This window comes from Lactuca serriola, chromosome 2 (assembly GCF_051521515.1).
Source record: "Lactuca serriola cultivar US96UC23 chromosome 2, Lser_US96UC23_V15, whole genome shotgun sequence".
In the NCBI taxonomy this organism is placed as follows: Eukaryota; Viridiplantae; Streptophyta; class Magnoliopsida; order Asterales; family Asteraceae; genus Lactuca; species Lactuca serriola.
The window spans coordinates 147,632,735-147,648,691 of NC_136409.1; positions in this window are offsets into that span (position 1 = coordinate 147,632,735).

Here is a 15,957-nt window from a genome sequence, read left to right on the forward strand (position 1 = left end):
TAAAATTACAAAAATAGTCTCTGTGGTTTGCCAAAAGTCACAAAGTCAATCTCTATTAATTTTTTATTTTTTTGATGCAAATGGTCTATGTGGTTTATAAAACTTGCAAAGATGGCCCTTTTTACTAACACCGTTAGTATTCAGCCGTCAGGGACCGAATCTGTAAGAGTATTTTCGTCTTTTCAAGTATAAAGGAACTGAATTCATAATTGAATCTGTAAGGGTATTTTCGTCTTTTCAAGTATAAAAGAACTGAATTCGTAACATTTAAAAAACCATAGGGACCATTTTTGAATTAATAATTTTGAATTAATTAGCTGAAAGAAGGGGGGGGGGGGGGGGGGGGGGGGGGGGGGAGACTCGAAATCACAACCTCCACCCCCATTACATTCCAAGAGTCTTAGAGATGAATGCTCATTTGGTTATAACCTCCTAAAACTTATTTATATTATAACCTCCACCCCCATTACATTCCAAGAGTCTTAGAGATGAATGCTCACATGGACTATTTTTGTAAGTTTGTCAATAAATTATTATATTGTTAACTACGTAAGGCACTAAATGCCCATACAATTAAATAAAAGTGTTCATTCATTATTTATTTAGTATATCAAAATAGAAATAAACTTTTTATGTAATATTTAATCAAATAAGTTTTTTTTTTTAATATGGTTGGCTTACCTTAGTGGTTAAATATGGAAGAAAACTTTAGAAGCCTTACCCAATAGTAAGTGTATTTATGGGGATTATTATGTCAAATAAGATGAAGAAGCGACATACCACCAAACCCTAATTCTTTCATCTTTACAATATTAACGAGTCCCACCTCTCCCCTTTGAAGGTCAAGCAACATAACTGCTAAATGAAGGTTGTGTAAACTTTGATCAAGTTAACCGTCTAATAGCTATCGATTAGCTCGTGTGGATAGATATAGTAACAACTAGTTTCATTGTTATCTCCTATATACATGGACACATGTTTCAAAAATATTTTATTGTAACATACAATGATTGTGTTTTAATTGATTCTATTTGTCATATTATAAAACCGTAATATGGCGTAGTTGTTTTATATATTTTGGAATGTTTAAATACCTTTGAAATTCAATCATTTTAAATTACAAAATCAACAAATTATGCTTATCATTATCGACATTTACAAAGAGATAGAAATTGAAATATCAATATTTTAATCTTTCTGCATCTATGAATACAATCTCAACACAGTTGGTTATCAATTACCATTATATGTTTCAAAGACTTGAATTAAATATTAATCTTATGTTTAATATTTTAGTTAAAAAATATATTTATCTTGTAAAACTTTTTATATAATCGTCAAACTACATATGAAATTTTATATAAATGTTATGATAAAATATACATGGAGTCTCAAAGGCCATTTAAAAAAAATGCAAAATATTCATACAAAGCAAATTTGTAGAGATTTCAAATAAACTAATTATACCAAATAACATAACAGTTACAATAACTATTTGTTTGTGAGTCCCCCTTGTCGACCCCCTTTATAAGTTTTAACCGTCTAACTTGACTGAAGTCAATATCAATAGAGTAGTCAAGATCAAACTAACAAGCCTGCAAAATTCAGTTATATTTACACCAAATCAGCCGTTAATCAACATTTGGAAATTGCAAATAAACATAAAACATATGTAAAACAACTAATAGATATGTTTTGGTGTTACCAGGTCATTGCTAGGGAATACAAGCTCTCTACTTTTATGGTTGCCCCTTGTGGACATAAGTAGAACAACCAAAGTAGTGCTTTCAGAGACAAATGTGAAAAAACCCCTGAGAATTGCAATTTTAATAAATTCAAGTGGATTAATATTATATTAAAGAAAGTGAGTTGGAATCTTGTTAATTAAATAGCATGTTTCTAGGAAAAAAGTATGGATTATTCGACCATCACTAAGAATTAGATATAACATGCGCCTTGAAGGTTGATATGTTGCTTCGCATTGGAGCTCAGAACAATCCAACCCATGTAGTCATAATTCATGGAGCAACCTTGTTAGATGAGCAAAAACATGACGTCCTCATATATAGTGCTAAAGATTTATTGTCTTCTGAATATGAATAGAAATGGATTAGTTTATTAAAAAAAAAGTTTGTTTTGTCAAAGATTTTCCGCACAGTTCACTTTGAATAATTTTCTTGAAGCTCATTTCATCAAGTTTAATTCTTGGGGTAGAGTCTATAATTAGAATAGATTATTTGATAAATGTAATAACTTGTACCTGCAACTGTCTTATTCCGAACCTAAGGATAAACTTGGATATTTTTCTCAAACATGAATTTTTCGGCGTTCAAACCAATTCCCATTATTGAGAACCATGAGATGGATCTGGGAAATAATGACATTGATTTATTCAAGTGAATTATTCGCAACTGGTTAGGCAGTTGATTTCTTTTATAAACAATCTCTATAATATCCACATCTGAAAATGTCTCCACCTTCTTCCTCATTGAACAATTTCAACTAGATCAATTGTAATAACTTCTTAGATTTTCACTGTCAGTCACTTGTTTTTGCCTGTGCTCGTATTTTCTCCAATTATACCTAATGAGAATTGTTATCGAGATTTGAGAAAGCAAAGTTAGATTTGAGTGATTGAAGATTAAGAACACGAAGAGTAAATATTAATCAGATCTCATATTGATAAAGACTGATTACAAAATAAGCAGAAAAGAGATATCTGTTACGAAAAGTCTCTTTCTACTTCTAACCTCAGTCCCTATTTATAGGGAACATGAGTGAACAAAAAAATATACTAAGTCTAGACATTTTCACTTCGCAAAACAGATGACTTAGTAAAATAACATAAAATGCGAAACTATACAATACACTATATTCGACTTTTACAATTTTACATCTACATTCTCTCCCTTTGTAAACAGTCGATGCTATTCATCCCACAAACTTTTGAACAGCAGAGTGGATTGTCCTTCGCACTTCTCCATACCAGGAGATCACCTTCTTGAGATCTTTCTTATCTCCTTCATTATTCTTCTTGCAATTATTCATACGTACAATAAAGTGCGTTTATTGCGAAGAATTATGTCTTTCAATCTCTGAGACTTTGAACAAGAATTTCTTGGGTTTCCCTTTTGTGTCTCTTCCAGAAAACACCATGCCGAATGGTTTTAGGCATATTTCTCCAACTACATATTTCGACAAAGCTGATTGGGATAAAGTTTCTTCCCAAGGAACTTTTACTTCTCTACCCAACACATTAGCCAGTTCATCATCTGTAAGGGCCAAACAATCGAAGTAGTTGTCGATGAATGTTTTCACATGTGCGAAGCCTACCTTGAACACTTCTGTCTCAGAGCCTTTGAGATTATTTTCTTCCATATGCTTCAAGATCAGAGCCACTTGAATTAAATCATTGCAGTTCATCAATGGAAAATCAGCTATCGTGAAGTCATACTGCTTGTTGTCTACTCTGATAACAAAATAACGAAAATTTTGAAGCATATCTTCAAATAATACGTCTTTCTTGATGGTCAGCACCTTTTTGATCTTCAATAAAGACCAAACTTCATCTGGATTCTTCCCCAAGACAGCATGAAATCTGATTTTCATGTGAGTATAATCATCAGGATTATCAAACTTCTCACTTATCTTGTACTGAGCAGTAATGAATAACATTTCATTTATTGGAAAATCAAGCTGACAATTATCTGAGTTCGCAATATCATAACTCCTCTTCGGCTTCTTCTCAAATTCGTACATCTCCCTTCCTACAACTTTTGACTCTATTGTTTCGTAAGAGTAAAGTTTCGTAGGATCTCCTTTGTTCATTGAGGGAGGATCACTTGCTCTCTGCCTCATAATGCTCTGAACTTGCCTCATTCTTTCCAACTCGGCTTCAGCCTCAGCTTTCTTCTCCTCCTTTGATTTTTCATATAAGATCCCTTTTCCTTTTCCCACCGTATCTGTTTGAGGTTTTAAACTTGAACCTCCATCTTTTTCTCCAATAACGATTCCTTTGGCAATCGTTTTTGTGGTTACTCTGGTTGAGGAAATTGGTTTCGTAATTATGGGAAGAGTAGTTATAAGTTGAGTAGATATAACTTTCCCAACTGTCTTCGCATCTTCTTCTTTACTTAATCTTTTCTCTCCCCCTTGCACCCCTGTGAAAACAGGTGGGGCACTCCTTGGTAGTAAAGAAGTAAAATTTGCAAGTGGAGCAAGAGCTTTCTGAATTGCTTGCTCTAAAGTATTAATCTTTAGAGTCAAGAACTTAGGAGTGAGAATTTGTGTTGTTGAAGATTGCGAAACCATCATCTTAAGCTCAGACACCAACTTGAATAGCTGAGCAAGCTTCTCCTTTGTTTCTTCAGTAGTTGCTTCAGAATTACGAACATCAGCAAACTTTTGTACTTTTGAAGAAACCTCCACAATCTGCTTTTGAACTTCAGCATTTTGAGTATGAATATCTTGAAGCTACTTCGCAATTTCAGATTTCAATTCTTGAAGTTTAAAGTTGACATCTTCTCGAACCTTCTTCACATCTTGTACAAAAAGAACATGACGTTCTTTTGCAACAGCTTTCAAATCCTTTACTGCTGAAGAAAAATTACTCCCTTGTGCTTGAATGCGAAGCTCATTATTTTTTTCGGATTGATCAACCTTCTCCATAATCCGCTTCTCAGCCCCTTTGATCATTACATCAACCTCCATAACGGAAATAGAGGACATCCTGCCAGAATCAGCTTGCGACTGAATAATAGCATTTAATTTTTGATTCAGGATTTTAAATTGTTTTCCTGTCATAAGCATATGATCAGGAATATCCTCCTCCTCTGAATCAAAATGAATATCTTCAAGGATTCCTCCAAAGGCACCGCCTTCAGCTTCATTATCAGATATAGGTTGTGAAGATTGAGGATTTTCGGGTGATTGAGATGGAAAAAGTGTTGTGAATGGGTTTTGAAGAGCATGATCAAAAATTGAGGAAGTGGTGGATAAAGTGGTAACTGGAATTGAAACAACTGGTAATGAAATAGGTAAGGAGATTGGGATTGTGGTTGCAACACTCAGGATAGGTGCCCCCGTATCAGATACGTTGACAACCGTATCAGAAATAGGCACCTCCTCAGAAACTGATTTGGTAGGAACTATTTCGAGTGGTTTGGTTTGTGGTAGAGTAGTAGAAATTTGCGAAGTATGAATAATCGGTAAAAAAACATTTACCATAGATGTTACGGGTGGATTTTCTGGTACGATTTCTTCATCAGATGATTCATTGTGAATCACCATCTTTCTCCTTTTTACAAGTGTACGTTGCATGTTTTTGGCAACATCTTCAGCTCTTTGTCTTTTCTTGCCTGGAGAAACCGGAGCTAGAATACTGCGAATAGTGACACCTTTACTACTCACCTCAGCCTTGCGAATTTTCTTTAATACCCCAGATTTAGAAGGTATGATTTCTTTCTTTGACTTAGATGAAGTTTCTTCAGTCTGAATAGCGTCATCTTGAACTTTTGGTGAGGATGAACCCTTCGCATCTTTCTTGCTAATCTTCTTCTTCTTTGACGGAGTAGCAACATCTAGTAATACTCCAGTCTGCTCTGATGGATCAACAGTTCGCAAATATCTCACCAAAACTTTGTGAGTTTGAGACACTTTGCGAAGCATCGCATCTGGAATGCGAGCAACATGAGTAAAGACTGTTTCATCATCTTCTACCGTCTTTGGAAACTGGTATAAAGAAAATTCTGCAACTTCAGCATCCTCCATTACTGGAATTGATTCTTTTTCATAGACCTTTTCTAGAATCAAGCTCCAATATCTTGCACACGAGATCCCCTTTTCCGAATTTGTGTTTTCAGGACTTTTAACAAATTCCTTCCATAACTGGGTTGCATAATCTACGTTGATATCATAGTATATGCCCATAACCATAGCATATACTTCCATTCTTCCTCTATCCAGTCCAACGGATCTTCCTGTAAGACATCTTAGAAAAATGCCAAATAAGAAATTCCAGATACACGACAACCCAGACTTTCTAAACTCATTGATTTTCTCAAGCTCCGGTTGATGACCCTTCTCGTTGAACATGTGAAAAATTTGCGAGTTGACAGGTTTGACAAACGGAGGGTTGTTTGGAATCTGCAAGATTTCAACAAACATCTTCTTGGACAGTTTAACCCATTTGTTTTTGGTTAAATTGAAGGTGATCACATCCGCTGTGTGATTGTATGATGCCGTTGAAGCTTCCAGGGATAACCATATCATTGGAACAGAGAAGGAACTGAACATGGAAGTTGACAGAGGTGATCGTTTCAGAGCAACGATAAGCATCTTCAATTCTTCAGGATAAGAAGATACATTTGGATCAACTTGATAGTTTGTGCTTTGGATTTTCATTAGAGATTGAGAAAGAACTTCATCAGTGTTGGATTGAGTGGCTGCCATTTGTAGGTCTTGAAAAAGATGAAGTTTTGATCAAGGTTTAGACTTTGAAGGTTTGTGAGAGTTCTGTTTGCGTAACCGTATATAGTGTTCTTGATCCCCTTTTTATAGGTCACTCAAAATTGATTTGAAATTAAAGCGGGATACATTTAATGTTATCCGATGTGGCACCTTGAAAATCGGATCATGACTGCAAAAGATAACCATGCTTCAAAAAGCAACTGTCCCATCTCCTTGAAAACCGGATAGAATACCAACCATTTTGAGTATACAGCCTGTCAAGTTTCCCGTTATAGAATCTGAACTGTTAAAACCCTTCACATGGAATCAAGGCTCTTTCACTTTTGGGATATAAAGTGAAGTCATATACCAGATTTGCGAAATCATCAGTCTGAGTTGGTTTTACTCAGAACCTCAAGGATTTCGTGTGTGCATTGTGTCAACAAAATAAGATGAGAAACAAAAATTTTTGGAATGTTGTGATGTCAAAAATTTAATTTGACATGAATGAAGTAAAACCCCAGGCAAAGGTTGCTTCCTTAATCATCAAGAGAGATAATCAACAGCTTGTGTAGTTTCCCGTGAATTACAATCGAATACTTGTAGAGAAGTATCGAAGGGCTTCTTTTTAAAAGACATTTGGGATTGGTTTGAAATTTCATTACATATCATCCTTAACATAAGGTGAGAAATTGTAAATGAAATTACTTGTTTGACCAGTGTAGTCAGTGACAAGTTGGCTTGTGAAAAAATTTATCATGACAAGGATTTGTGAAGGAAACTTACACTGAAATCATATTCAAAATAAAATTTGTTCTGGATCTTGTTGGGAACAAACATTCTTGGTTGTGAAGATTTGATCAAGACCACACATGCGAATTGAATATGATTTGAAGTTTCGAAATTTTTGATACTGAAACAAAGGTTTCATGAAAATCTGGAACAAAGTTCCCCGTCAATTCATTAAGAGTTATGATTTTTGGGTTTCACTTCCATCACGGACTCATGATGTTAGATCATAAACACAGACTTGTGATTTGTCTAGGTTTTGATTGGTTTGATCAAAGACCTCAAGGACAAATCTCTTCAAAAATTTGGAGTGTAAGAATTGTTTGGTATAAAAAGATTGGATAAGAATCGAAGTGTACCTCTGTTATAATGGACAAAACAGAAAACTCTTAACTCATTTGAGAAGAGTAAGGTAGTTCTGTTGACTTATGCGAATATAAGCCTTTTTAGGAAGAAATTTTCATGTGATAATTTCATTAAGGCTTTCTTTACACACATAGAGTCATGTTGAGGCTTTTGGTCTACATACAGCAGCATGCTTCTAGGGACATCCTAACTGGTTTTTAAAACAAATTTGATACCTTCCCGTAGAAACACATAAGTAGGACCACTTCGCATTTTAGCCCTGTATTAAATTCTCAACACACAAAGTTTAAAGAACAAAGAAAACAAAAATATTTTTGTGATTTTTGATTTTTTCAAAATTAAAGAACAGAACAACAACAAATAAAATCTTTTTGGATTTTTAATTTTTCAAAATGAAAAACATAACAAAATAAAATCTTTTTGGATTTTTGATTTTTCAAAAAAATTAGTCGTAAACGTTACCTTAGTTGTTATGATCTCAGATGCGAAAAGATGTGGATGCGAAGCCATGCGAAGCCTCTGAATGAACAGTAACCTCTGAACAAATTTGACTCATAACTTATGAACAAGACTTTTAGGCGTGTGTTGTTGAGATTGAATTCGCATTAATCATCCCCAAACCTGCTAAAATTCTAACAAATGATTTTTCATCAAGAGGTTTTGTAAAAATATCAGTAAGTTGTTCAGTTGTTTTAACAAAATGAATTTCAATATTCCCATCTTCCACATGATCTTTGATAAAATGATATCGAAGAGCAATGTGTTTTGTCTTTGAATGTTGTACTGGATTATGACAAATGTGAATTGCACTTTGCGAATCACAATACAAAGGAATCTTTTTCATGTTTATTGCATAGTCACGAAGTTGACTCTGAATCCAAATAATTTGCGAAGTGCAAGCAGCAGCAACTATGTATTCTGCCTCAGCGGTTGATATAGCCACACAAGTCTGTTTCTTTGATTGCCAACTCACCAACTTCCCATCCAATAGTTGACATCCACCACTCGTACTTTTCCTATCCAAAGTACATCCTCCTAGATCAGAATCTGAAAAAGCTTGAATGAAAAACCCCGTTTTCGCAGGATACCAAAGTCCTAAAGAAACGGTTCCTTTTAGATAGCTAAAAATATTTTTCACTGCAGTTAGATGAGGTTCTCTGGGATTAGCTTGATATCTAGCACAATTGCAAACCGAAAACGTAATATCAGGTCTACTTGCAGTTAAATACAATAAAGACCCTATCATGCTTCGATAAAGTGTTAAATCAACAGCAGGAGCATCTAACGAAGGATTTAGTCTTGTTCCTACTGCCATTGGTACTCTGAGTTTTGTGCTATTAGTCATTCCAAACTTTTCAAGCAATTTCTTCGTATATTTTTCTGTCTTATGTTTAAACCAAGAAAATTACTAATTTTTCCCATCATGCTCATTTCAAACTGACTTTTCATTAAATTTTCAAATTCAATTGACAATGCTGGATCAGTTGAGCCAAAGATAATATCATCAACATAAATTTGAACAAACATTAGATGACACCCAACTTTCTTGCGAAATAATGTGGGGTCAACTAATCCTTGTTTAAATTTAGATTGTTTCAAGAAATTTGTAAGTGTTGCGTACCAGGCTCTTGGTGCTTGTTTTAATCCATATACAGCTTTTTCTAGGATATAAACATGATTAGGATGTTCATTGCTTATAAATCCTAGTGGTTTTTCAACATACACTGTTTCTTCTAGTTCTCCATTTAAGAATGCACATTTAACATCCATTTGATAAACATCAAAGTCTTTGTGAGCTGCATAGGCTAAAAATATGTGAACTGCTTCAAGTCATGCAACAGGTGCAAATGTTTCTTCATAGTCTATGCCTTCTTGTTGCGAATAAACTTTAACCACTAGTCTTGCTTTATTTCGAATAATATTGCCATCTTTTTCGGTTTTGTTTTTAAAAATCCATTTTAATCTGACAATTGAAACATCAGAAGGTTTAGAAACTAGTCTCCAAACCTTGTTTCGTTCAAATTCAGCCAGTTCAGATTGCATAGCAACAACCCAATGTGAGTGTTCCATAGCATCCTTTACTGTCTTTGGCTCTATTTTCGAAATAAATACATTAAATATACATAGTTCTTGGTTCGCATTCAGTACCTCATTTTTTGCACGAATTTGAGCTCTAGTCAACACACCTTCTTGTGGATTATCAATTACCTGTTCTTTTGGATGATTTCTTGTCCATTTCACAAGTGGTGGAAAATTTGGATCAAATTCTAATGGTACATCTTCATACATATCTTCATTTTCAGATCCTGCAACAGAAAAATTATCATTTAGTTCATGAAACTCATCATTTTCATCAAGATTAATTGTCTCTGTTTCATCATGCTCCCCCTCAATACGTTCTTCATCTTGATGCTCCCCCTCAAAATGATGTTCCTGTTGATTCTACTAATGCACCCCCTCAACTTGATGATTCATAATTTCATTCTCCCCCTCGAAATTTGGCTGACTTTCTTCATGAATACTTGTATGATCCTCCTCCACACGAATAGCAGGCGTACTTTCACAAGTTATTGTCGAATCATCAGTATGTTTTGAGGATTCTGATATTTGATTATCAGGACCATTATTTTCTGCATCAATTGCCCTGTCAGGAATTCCGAAAATTAAGTCATAATCAAAATCATTTATTTCAGAATTATCAATTTGAGTATTTGAATCCACAAGTATTGATTTATTTTCAAATTTACTATCCATTTGTTTAAGATAGTAATCATCAAATGTTAAATTGAAAGTTTCTTCAACTTTTCTTGTTCTTTTATTAAGCACTCTGTATGCAACCGAATTCTGTGAATATCCTAAGAATATGCCTTCATCAGCTTTAGCTTGGAACTTGGACAAATTATCTTTGAGATTCATGATAAAACACATGCAACCAAAAACATGAAAGAATTTTACATTAGGTTTCCGATTATTTATTATTTCATATGGAGTAACATTGAATCTTCGATGAATAAATGATCTATTCTGAGTAAAACATGCAGTGGACACTGCTTCTGCCCAAAGATATTGAGGTAGATTCGCATATGTTAACATGGTCCTAGATGCTTCGCATAGAGATCGATTTCTTCTTTCAACAACTCCATTTTGTTGTGGAGTATATGGTGATGAGAAATTATGCGAAATGCCTTTGCTTGTGAGAAAAATATTAAGAGTTTGATTTTTAAACTCAGAGCCATTATTCTGATGGCTTGTGCGGAATTAGGAAAGATCTAGTGATTCATCATATAAAATTCAAGAACACAAGGAGTAAATAATTCTTTGTAAGCTCTTATTAGATCTAGAAAGATTATACAAATGGGTTTGTATACAATTTCTCTCTATAGTCTAAAACTCCAAATGGACTCTTACATTCTTCTTCAGACTGAGTTCAATCTTTTTGATAAAATCTATCATCGTCTGAGCAACTTCAAATTTCAACCTGAGAAAAAACACCCATGTGAATCGAGAGAAATCATCTACAACAACTAAAATATACCGCTTTTTATTGATGGTTGCAACAGTCGATGGTCCACATAAGTCAATGTGAAGAAGTTCCAATGGTTCTACGATTTTTGAATCTATCACAATCGGATGACCTTTTCGATGTTGTTTTCCTTGTTCGCAAGCTGCACACAAAGAATCATTGTCAAATTTTAGTACTGGTAACCCTCGAACTAAATCTTCAGTGACAAGTTTATTAATATTTCGAAAGTTCAAGTGTGACAATCTTCTATGCCAAAGCCAGCTGAGATCATTAGATGCTTTTGATAGTAAACACACAGTAGGTTTTCCCACAATTGGTTTGATGTCCAGTGTAAACATATCACCATATCTTTTGGATTTGAGAAGTATTTCATTTGACTTTGCATTTGAAATGATACTTCCTTCTTCATTAAATACAACTTGATTTCCAGTACCCACAACAAGTTGTAACACACTTATCAAATTATGTTGAAGTCCTTCAACATAAGCAACTCTGTTTACAGTGAAGTTTCCATTTGTGACTTTCCCATAGCCTTTCACTTGACAGTTGTGATTATTTCCAAATTTAACTACTCCAGCATTTTCCAAGCTTCTATAATCTCGCAAGTTTTCCTTTCTTCCAGTCATATGATGAGAGCAACCACTATCAATATACCATTTCGTATCATATTGCTCGTCACACATCACCTGCATTTATTGAAAGAATTTAGGAACCCAAGACTTGTTGGGTCCATCATTAGTAGAATGAAACAAATTCTTGCAATTTAAAAACCATGTTTTCACTTTACTTGTAACAGAATCCATTATATCAACATCATCAGATCTAGATATTGAGATATAGTCATTCAATAGTTTTGGATTTACATTGATTGTAATCTTATCCTTCACAACATTCGCAGTTTTGATAACTGGTTTCCATTTTTGAACCGGAACTTGCGAATTATGAGATGTTGAACTAGCAGTTGAAGAGTTATTTGCGAACTTATCAAATGCATTCTTGATTTGTTCTTCTGAAAACTTCCCACTTTGATATTTTCTTCCTTTTCCTTCAAACCAACGATTGATCGTACTTACATCAGATTTTCCTTTTGTATATGAAACTTTGGTTGGTTTTGAGACTGAAGGATTTGGAAATTTTGGTTGTTTTGGTGAAAATTTCACTTTGGCTTGAGTTGAGTTTTTCAAACTTGATGAAGTATTCGTGAATTTGCCAACATTTTGAAACTTTTGATTATTTGCAAATTTTTGCGAATTCTCAAATTTTCGATTGTTGTCATATTTGCGAATATATGAAACCTTGTCAACAGAGTTTATTGGTTTATGAAAACTTGAATCTGTTTGTTTATTTTTGTTTTGAAATTTTGATGATGTTTTTGAAATTTGTTCTTTTTCAACTCTTGGTTTGTCATTAGACACAACTTGCCAGAATATTGCTTTTTTTGCTTTTCTTTTTGAAACATTATTTTCTATTGAATAATTTTCAACCATCAATTTGAATTCATGTGAATTTAGTTTCACTTCAGACTTTGATTTTTCAACTTTTTCAAAAATTTTGTTTGATTTTTCACCTTTAACCACCCATTTTTGTAATGATTTTTGTTTTTGAAACACATAAGGATTTTGAGTTAAATTGTTTTCTTCTGTGTTTTGATTTGCGAAAAAACCTTCTTTCGTTGACTTTTGATTATCTTTTTCAATCATTTTGTTGAATTCAGGATGAACTTTCTCAGCATTTCTAGTAGTGACAAAAACTTGATTTGGAAAAATGGTTTTATCAGTACATACAAAATTTGGATATACCACTGTGTTGGTTTCCAAATAATGTGCGCCTTTGTCATTTAAAATTTTGTCAAATTCTTTTGTATTTTCAAACACTTGACCAACCACAACTCTTTGAGGTGTTTCATTTAAATCTTTCTTCTCTTCTTTGTTCTCATCAGTATCATCAGATTTCCAGCTTTCAACTTCCACATTATCAAACTTAGAATGTTGCGAAGTTGAAGGTTTATCAATTTCATCCTCTACTATTGAATCAACTATTATTTCTTTACCTTTGATCTTAGATGTGATATTAATGATTGACAATTGAGAACAATCAACCTCTTCTTCCTCTTTTATCTCACTGATTTCACTCACATTATCTGAATTTTCATCAATATCAGCATAATTGAATTGTGAGGCAAGAATTGAATTTTCGGTTTTCTTTATGATTTTCACTTGTTCACTCTTTGTCAGACTTTCATTGACAATGTTAACCAACTCATCAGCATTCAGAAATTCATCAATTTTGACAATACCATATGAATATCTATCATCAGGTATTTTGTCAAATTGAGCAATTGTACTTTCGCAATCATAAGAAACAACATCAACTTTTTCATGTTCATACTCAAGAAAAGGTAAAAGTTTCCTATGTTGTTTTTTGCTAATGTCAGAAGAATGATGTAAAGCAGTTAATTTTGCATATAATCGTTTTGCAGAATTACAATATATGTTTCTTTATGCTAGCAACAACCTAACATCATTTGTAAGATTATTCCTACCACAATCTATATTTTTGATCTGCATTTCAAGTTTTTCTACTCTGCTCCTCTTTATTTCTAATTCTCTCTGTGTCTCACCTAGTTGCAAATTTAATTTTTGAGCTTCAGTACTAGCAGACACAATAACAGAATCAAAATAAGCCACAGTATCATCAAATGAAACAATTTCAGCATCATAAGCAGATAAAGGAATATTAAAAGATTCAAGTATTGCACGTACCTTGGTTGTCATGGGTGATTTGTCTGTGGATTTGGATACAAAGCACCTTCCTGAAATTTCCTCTTCGCAATCTTCATAACTTGCAAACATTGCTCCATGTGTGGGATGCCTTATTTCCTCGTCATCAGATCCTGAAGACCAGATCTGATACGTTCCACTTTCTTCATCAGCAGATTCACCCTTCGTAACCAAAGACACTCCTTTAGTCTTAGCACGTATCTCTTCAATCTTTTCAGAGTAGTATGCTTCATCTTTAACTTTTTCCTTCTTCTCTTCTTTCTTTCGCAACATGCAATCGGCTGCGAAGTGATTCGCACCATTGCAGTAGTGACAGTAAATTCCTGAATCACCTTTCAACTTCTTCTCTTCTTTCGCATCTTTTTGTTTCTCATCAGCTTTCTCCAATTTCTTCCTCTCCTCCCCTCCAGTTCTTGTGACAGCATTCTTCACATCACTAGTCTTTCCTTTTGGATTAAAAGGCTTTTTGAAAAACTTCTTAACTCTGTTGTTTGAATAGAATGCCACAGCTTCATCATCAGAGTTCATCAAAAATACTTCTTCATCTGAACCATCTTTTTCATTAACATCAGTTTCTGATACCTTTGAAACAAGAGCCAAAGGACCTCCAATAACCTGTTTTGATTCTTCATACATTTCTGAAACCTCACATTCATGTGTTTTCAGTTGATTGTAGAGATCATTCAATTTAGTTGTATCAAAACTTTGTTGATTCTTAATCATCATGCTCACACTTCGCCATTCCTTGCGAAGACCCATAATGAAAGTTAAATTGAACTCCATGAGGGACCTAGTGATTCCATACCTATTGCAGCGAAACATAAGCTCATTCAGACGATCATAGTAATTTTCAAGAGTTTCTGCATCCTTTTGTCTGAATTCCTTCAGTTCAACTAGACATTGCTTCACAGAATTGATCTTCGTCTTTTCGCTACCTTGATACTTTTCTTTTAGAGTGTTCCAGATATCCTTGGCTGTTTTACAACTACGGATGTAATTGTAAACCACAGGAGGTAGAGCACCTCTTAGTTCCCTCATGCACCTCTTTTCATTATTCTTCAGTCGTTTTTGTTGTTCAGCAACTTCAGCAGATCCAGTAGATGATCCAATTGATTGAACATTAGCAGGAGCTTGCACTGTTCCATCGATACAATTGCAAAGTTCTTCATCAATTCCATTTAAGTAATCTTCCATTCTATCAGCCCACTGATCATAGTATTCTGGAATTAACATTGGAATTTTGGTTGAGTAACCAAGCAAGTGAGAGAAGGAAGTCATTGTATTCATGTTGAAGTTCGCCATTGATGAACACAGAAATTTTCAGAAAGCTTGAAAAACTTGATGAAATAGAGAATTTGATCAAATGAATTGATAACAAATCACTAACCGATTACTCGACTTAACAATTCAAAGACATAATCAATTCAAATCTGAAGATCAAATGTGATTTTCAAAACCAAAATGCGCGGAAAATTTTGAGTAAAGCTGCAACTCAAAAAGTAAATGATTCTAACATGAAAATCAGATCGAAGCAGTTTGAATCCTGCTCTGATACCAATTGATGAGAATTGTTATCGAGATTTGAGAAAGCAAAGTTAGATTTTAGTGATTGAAGATTAAGAACACAAAGAGTAAATATTAATCAGATCTCATATTGATAAAGACTGATTACAAAATAAGCAGAAAAGAGACATCTGTTACGAAAAGTCTCTTTCTACTTCTAACCTCAGTCCCTATTTATAGGGAACATGAGTGAACAAAAAAATATACTAAGTCTAGACATTTTCACTTCGCAAAACAGATGACTTAGTAAAATAACATAAAATGCGAAACTATATAATACACTATATTCGACTTTTACAACTTTACATCTACAATACCCATCATCTAACTTCTTCTGTGATGATCGATGATCAGTTGGGTAAATTGATTCAAAGCTATGTTCCTGAAATGAATATTATGATTTTACCAAATTTTTGTCAACTTTGATTATGGGTTGTTGATAGACTTCCTGAAAGGTATCAATCAGTGAATTCTTGAAGAGCTAAAAAA